Below are 7037 nucleotides of genomic sequence, written 5' to 3'. Positions count from 1 at the left end.
TGGAGAACCCTAATACACTTTCCCATGAATTAGCCAGCCAGTTGTATATGTAAGTAAACTGCTTTCGTTGAGATAAAAACACGTGGGAAGAAGCGTGTACAAATCATAAGCACAGCTCAGTGAATATCTCAAGGCGAGTACACGCATGTAAAGCAGAACAGAGGTCAAGAAATAGAATTTAGCAACATCCCAAACGTTTCCTTTGTGTCCCTTTCTGGCCATTGCCCTCACCTTCCCCCCCAAAGGAGAGAGTGCAATTTCTGAACCAGTTAGCTATTGTCACAAAAATGCCAATCACAAACAATTTCAAACCACACGGCCCCTTTAAGACAGCAATCACTATGGTCATGGAGGTGTGGTTTTGCTAATTTCACATGGGTTCATTTATGTGTCTGGGGATCAGCTCCTTTGGACTAGGCTTAGTGGGGCCACTCTCCCAACAGCTAACATAAGAGTTAAGTTTTATTTCCTTTAGTACTTTATGTAGGTGAGCTCATACAACAAGTATTCTTTATGTCTAGCTCACTTCATTCAATATTGTTTTTTGAGGTTTGTCCAGCAGTGTGTCTCGTAATAACTTGCAAGAGCCGATCGTTAAGTTTTCAGGAGTTTTGAAAGCCAGCTGTCACACGTAACTTATTAAAAGTTAAATTATGGTGGCTCAGTCAGTTAAATGTCAGGCTTCAGCTCAGTTTGTGATCTCACAGTTCATGAGTTTGAGCCCCACGTTGGGCTCAGTGCTGACAGCTCAGAGCCTGGAGCCTGCTTCAGATTCTGTGTCTCCCTCTCTCTGACCCTGCCCAGCTCACACTCTGTCTCTCTTCCTCTCTCTCTCAAAAATAAACATTAAACGTTAAATGATAAAAACTCACTACTAAACAAATTACATTAAAAACAGAGGTAATAAGTACTCAAAACTCATTGTTTGCTAATTATTCAACCTTATTTTACTATTATCTAGGCTCTTAAGGTTATTTATATCAATTGTAACTGCATGTAATAAGTATTGTAGAAAGGAGCAGTGTTGTGTATTTCTTCCCAATCTCATGTTTAATAGTGTCACATTAGTAGCTTGAAATTGGCCACAGAGGAAGTTTTCACATCACAGAAATTAGCAAATGCTATAAATTAGGGCTTCATTTTAGTGTTCTGTTGATTGTCTGGACTTAAGGAGAAAATGGTGATTAAGACAACAGATTAAACATAGAGGTGCCTGGGTGGCTCCTTCAGTTAAGGTTTCTGACTCTTGGTTTCAGCTCAGATCATGACCTCACCATCATGAGATCAAGCCCCACCTCGGACTCTGCACTGGGTGTAGAGACTGCTGGAGATTCTCTCTCTCCTTCTCCACCTGCCCCTCCCCCCATGCTCACTCATGCTCACATTCTCTCTCTCAAAAAAAAGAGAGAGAGAGAGCAGACTAAATATGAAAGTATGTTCTGTCTATAGCCATTACATTGTAAAAAACACAAAAAACTGAAGAACTATTCTTCCAGGATTCCAAACTATTATCCAATTCAGTATAGAGGATGGTCAGTCGTTGGCAAGTGAGAGAAGTCTTGATAAAAATCTTTATTTCCTTTTGTCTCATTTTTTAACATAAGTAAAACGATCAGCTAATATTCATGTCAGAGCTACATTTCTCCAGCAGGTGCATCCACAGACTGGTCACAGACACAAGAGTTCAGCAAAAAAAAAAAAAAAAAAAAAAAAAAGTTCAACAAAATTGACTGAGAATCAATTGGAAATATGGAATTTCCAGTAAAGAGTATTATAGATTTTATTACTTGTAGATTGTGTCCTGTACATCCTTTCTATAGTAAAATTAATAATGAGTTTAGATCTTATAGATCCATATAGATTTTCCTCCCAGAGAGACAGTTGTTGGACATTTAGCCCCACACCTCTGAATTCATCTGCATCACATATTTTGTGTAGAGCAGCGGTTCATCTCTTTCCGCTTGCAGTGTGGCATTGCACTGCATGGTTATACTGCTATGTATTTATTTTACTGTTGATTGATGTTTGGATGATTTCTGGTTTTACGCTTAACAAATAACGCTCTTGGAATGTTCTTGTTTCAAGTACAAATATGTACTCTTTTCTGTTATATATTATCTTAGTCGCTTATTGCTTGTATAATAAATTAGCACAAATTTAGTGCCTGAAAACAATGTAAGTTTATTATGTTACAATTCTGGAGATGAGAAGCCCAAAGTGGGCTTCACTGGGCTACAATCAAGGTCTGGGCAGGAATGCATTGAGTCCTGAGAGTCCAGCTTCTTGCAGCTTCTAGGAACCACCCACATTTCCTTGACTTGTGGCCGCTTTCAGCCAACAATCCAATCCTAGCTTCAATTGTCACAGCTCCTCCTCAGAATCTGACCCCTTGCCCCCCTCCCGTAAGGACCCATGTATTAGACTGAGCCCACCTGGTATAATCCCTCACAATCCTCAACCTCATCACAACTGCAAAATCCCTGTTGCCCTGTAAGGTAACCTAATCACAGAGATTAGGACATGCACATCTTTGGAGGGACAGGGTGGGGCTGGGGGGGGGACATTATTCTCCTTGACACAGGCAGACTCTAAAAGTGAAATTGCTATATTAACTAACTAAAATTAAATTAAAAAATAAATAAGTAAAACTGGAATTGCTGCCCCATAAAACATGCATATAATCAGCCCTAGAAAATGTTGCCACATAATTGGTCCCGATTTACCCTTGGGAAGAATATCTGAGTATCTCAGTCACTCTGCATTTTTGCTTGAAGGGTCAGTCCTCTTCATTTGGGTCATTTCAGTGGAGTCATATTTTCCTGATGACTAAAGCAGATTTTCATAGGCTTAGTGACTATGTGAATATCCTCTTCTTGTGAAGTTCTTGGTTGAGTCCACTCTCTGCCCATTTTGATATTGGTTTCATATTGGGTTGTGTGATCTTTTTTTCTTTTATTGTCATCTCAAATGCTTTTTATATAGAAGTATAACTAATTTAATTAACCACTCTTTTTTCTCATTTCTTTTTTAATTCAAGTATAATTAACATACAATGTTATATCAGTTCCCGGTGGACAACGTAATGACTCCACACCTCTATGCATCACGATCACGATATGTGCTCTTAAGCCTCTTCACCCACGCCACCCATCTCCCTACTCACCTTTTCTTTTGGATGTATCAGAATTAAAAAATATATGTATTCTGGAATCAGACTTTTATCATTATGATTATTACAAACATTTTCTCCCACTCTGTGTCTTTCCTTTTTTATCCCCTTGATCATGTTATTTGATGAACAGAGGTTCCAATTTTAATGTGATATACTTTATCTTTTCCTTCATGGATATGGTTTTTGGGTTCTGTTTAAGACATTTTTTTTGCCTACTTTGCCACTCAGTGTCTTGAAGTTGTTTTCCCACATTATCTTTTAGAAGCCTTACTGTTTTATTTTTCATATTCATATCTGTATAGAGTTGATTTTTGTGTATGGTGTGGTATTCCCTCCCTCCTTTTGGATATGTAATTGACTCAGCATTGTTTATTGAAAAAAGCATTCTTAGGGTGCCTGAGTGGCTCAGTCGGTTAAGCGTCTGACTTCGGCTCAGGTCATGATGTTGCAGTTCCTGAGTTTGAGCCCTGCATCCAGCTGTCTGCTGTTAGCACAGGGTCCACTTCGGATCCTCTGTCTCCCTCTCTCTCTGCTCCTACCCTGCGCTCTCTCTCTCTCTCTCTCTCTCTCTCTCTCTCTCTCTCTCTCTCTCTCTCAAGAATAAATACACATAAACAGAAAAACAATAAAAAGCATTCTTTCCTTTCATCCTTGGGTTATTGCATGTGTGTTTATTTCTAACAGAGTACAGGACTTTGAGCATAAAAATTCTGAGGGATAATTTGAGACTTTGAATGATTTAATCTTTTTCCAGGAAGGATTAGTTTTTATTCTGCAGGCAGATCAGGGCAGATTATCCCAATCCAATAAAGGGTGGAGCTGATTGGAAGTGAAACCTTCTCTCTTGGGAAAGCAGGTTTATTTCCAGGTTTCCCTTTCTTCCATGGTAGAGCCCTCTGGGGTCCCAACTGCAGCCCCTGGTGGTTTATCAGGGACTCTCCTTTTTTGTGGGTCACAATATTAGTCTCTCCTGTCCCATGGAAGAGCTGAAAGCTTTGCTCAGTTTCTCAGCCTTTAACTTGTTTTCTCTTAGCTTCCCAGCCTCCTCGCTGCAACTTTAGAACCAACGAAGGACTCTAGAAGAAAAGTATGGCTCATGGTCAGCTTGCTCAAAATGACACAGCAGCCCGCCACTCAAAATAGAGATTTACGGTGGTCAGGTGGTAATTGGAGCCTAACAATGAGCCCACTCTGCGGCTATTTCTCCAATTTCTGAATACTTGACAACAAGGGGTATTAGAGTAGGAAATGCTAAGTAGAAATCCCTGGAATTTTCCCTCCTTACCCCAATAGTAAGCTAGAAGCAGTACTATATTCTGGGTTGAATTACTGAGATTAATACCACTGTCAAAGACTTCAAAGGCAAGTGATCACTATCATATCCTCACTTAACTCACCTATTTGGCCTGTGCAGGAGCCACACGGATCCTGAAGAATGAGTGGGGATCACCTTAAACTAAATCAAGTGGTAAGACTCCAAATGGAGTGCCAACCCCACGGTAATATCATTGCTGGAGCAAATCAGCATAGCTCCTGGCACTGGGCCTGCCATCATCGGGCCAATGGTGTGATGTGGCAGTGTTGTCTCGGGGCCACATTGGTCGCCCTGCTCTCTGCCATAGTGTAGTCTTGCAGAGATCCTCGTCATCTTGACATTCCAGAAAACATCACACTGATGACAGAATGCTGATAGGCTCAAGTGACTGATCCCAATTAGCAGGTAAATTGGGCTGCTCCTATACAGCAGGGCACACAGGGCTTTGTCTGGGAGCCAGGGGCCTTCATTGAGTCATTTCCTAATACTACATGGCCAGTAGTAAACATCAATGGAAAATATGCAGCAACAAAAACAACAACAAAAAGGCAAAACAACTGGGAACTCAGGCTCTTTGAGAATGAAGATTTGGGTCACTAGACCAGGTAAAGGATCCTAAGCACCTGAGGTGCTGCCAAGGAGTGCAAGAAAGATATGAACCATGCAGTGGAAGAACATAGCCCAAGATAGCACGACGCTGTGACCACTTACAGAAATGGAATCTGTAGAAGCTTTGTATATTTTTTCTGCACTTATTATGTGCCTATGTTTTTTTGGTATCTACTAGCTATCTTCTTCTCTTCTTCTTCCCATTTTAATTTTTTATACAAGCTGTTGGAAGTTAGCTTTACCATTTAGTCTTTAGGTAACAGAATTTCCATGGGACGGTGACTAAATGTGAAGATTAATAGATATAGCCAGTGATGGATACAATAACTCTTGGGGGTCTGTGTCTTCTCTTGAGGGAAAGGTGAGAACTTCTTTTACAAGGAGGAATATCATACCTTCCTACAGAGATATACTGAGCTGTTTTGGTTTGGTATGAAAGTCACATGTGTGCAAAAGAGTGCATGAGGAAGCTGAGTAGCCCAAGGCTTAGGCTGCTGGGTATCCACTTCTAGCCTGTCAGCAACACATTCACCCTTCAGTACCTGCTCAACAGTAATGGACACAGTGCTTGAAGCTTTCTTGTTTTTAGAGTGCCCACGATGTTAAGCTTTGTCAGCAGAGGGCACTGGAAGAAAGCTTTTCTCCTAAGTTCCAGTTGCTGGGTTTCACTTTTGTGTGTTCCCGCTGCACTGTCCACCAGGGTGTTCATGTGGAGACACCAGTGGGGCTCTGCCCCAGCCATACGCCCAGGGCATGAGCCCCTTGGAGACTTTGCTGTTCTGGTCGGGTCCCAGGGACCATCTTGGTGGCCTTCCTGACACAGACACTGCACGACAGGCCTGGAGACCACTGTGGGGCCTCAATTCCCCCTGCATGCTCACCTCCAGCCTTTGCTCACTTGTGTCCAGAGACCTGTTTCCTGCTTACCTGGGGACTGTGGGTTGACTCTGGCCTGCAGCCCCGGTGACTTCTCTGCCATCTGGGGGCTGTAACCAAACCTTCTCCAACGAGCAGGCCCCTCCAAGGGGACACTCCCTCAACCCCTGGGGCACCCTCTTCCATTTTCTTTACATCATTGTAGTCATTTGCCTGGAATAGTTTAATAATCCTTTACATTAAACTCCCTGATTTTAAATTACTAGGTGGTTTCTTTCTTGGTGATTGGACTCACACTGCTGTGCAGGGTGATAATGAAGGGTAGCCCCCAAATATTGGAAGGCAGGTGGCCTATCCATCAACTGGTTCAAACCGGAATGGGAAGCCAGAGGGTTGTGGAAGGGATGTGATGAGAATGGATAGATTTCCTCACCACACAGAAACTTTAATTGAAAGCCTGTGGAGAGCATGGGAAAAAATTATATACACATATGTAGAATCATAAGACAATTACAATTTATTTGATCCAGTGGAAATTTTTTTTGTGAGGTTGTGGGGAAAGCAAGAACTGGCAACAGGTACCTCAAAGCCTAAGAGAAAAAGAAAATCATGCAATCATTTAACCCAGAATTAACAATTAATTATACAGGAGAGGAGGGGCACCTGGGTGGCTCTGCTGGTTGAGTGTCCAACTCTTGATCTCCGCGTGGGTCATGAGCTCATGGTTCATGAGATCTAGCCCTCCGTTTGGCTCTGTGCTGACAGTGTAGAGCCTGCTTGGGATTCTCTCTCTCTCCATCTCTCTCTGCCCCTCCTCCACTGGATCTCTCTCTCTCCCTCTCAAAATAAATAAATAAACAAACCTAAAAACCTTATAAAGGAGAGGAAAATACAATCATAATATGCTACTTGGATGTGGAGTTAATAATATTTATGACATAATCCATATAATGATTTGATCAATATTATGATAATCCTGTGGTTGAAAGGGAGGAGAAAGAAGCAAAAGTGGTGATAAAGCCATATAAGGAGCTAAATCTTTGGTCTAAGAGAAAAAATAAATCA

Source organism: Suricata suricatta, chromosome 2 (genome assembly GCF_006229205.1).
Source record: "Suricata suricatta isolate VVHF042 chromosome 2, meerkat_22Aug2017_6uvM2_HiC, whole genome shotgun sequence".
NCBI lineage: Eukaryota > Metazoa > Chordata > Mammalia > Carnivora > Herpestidae > Suricata > Suricata suricatta.
This window is presented reverse-complemented; position numbering follows the sequence as displayed.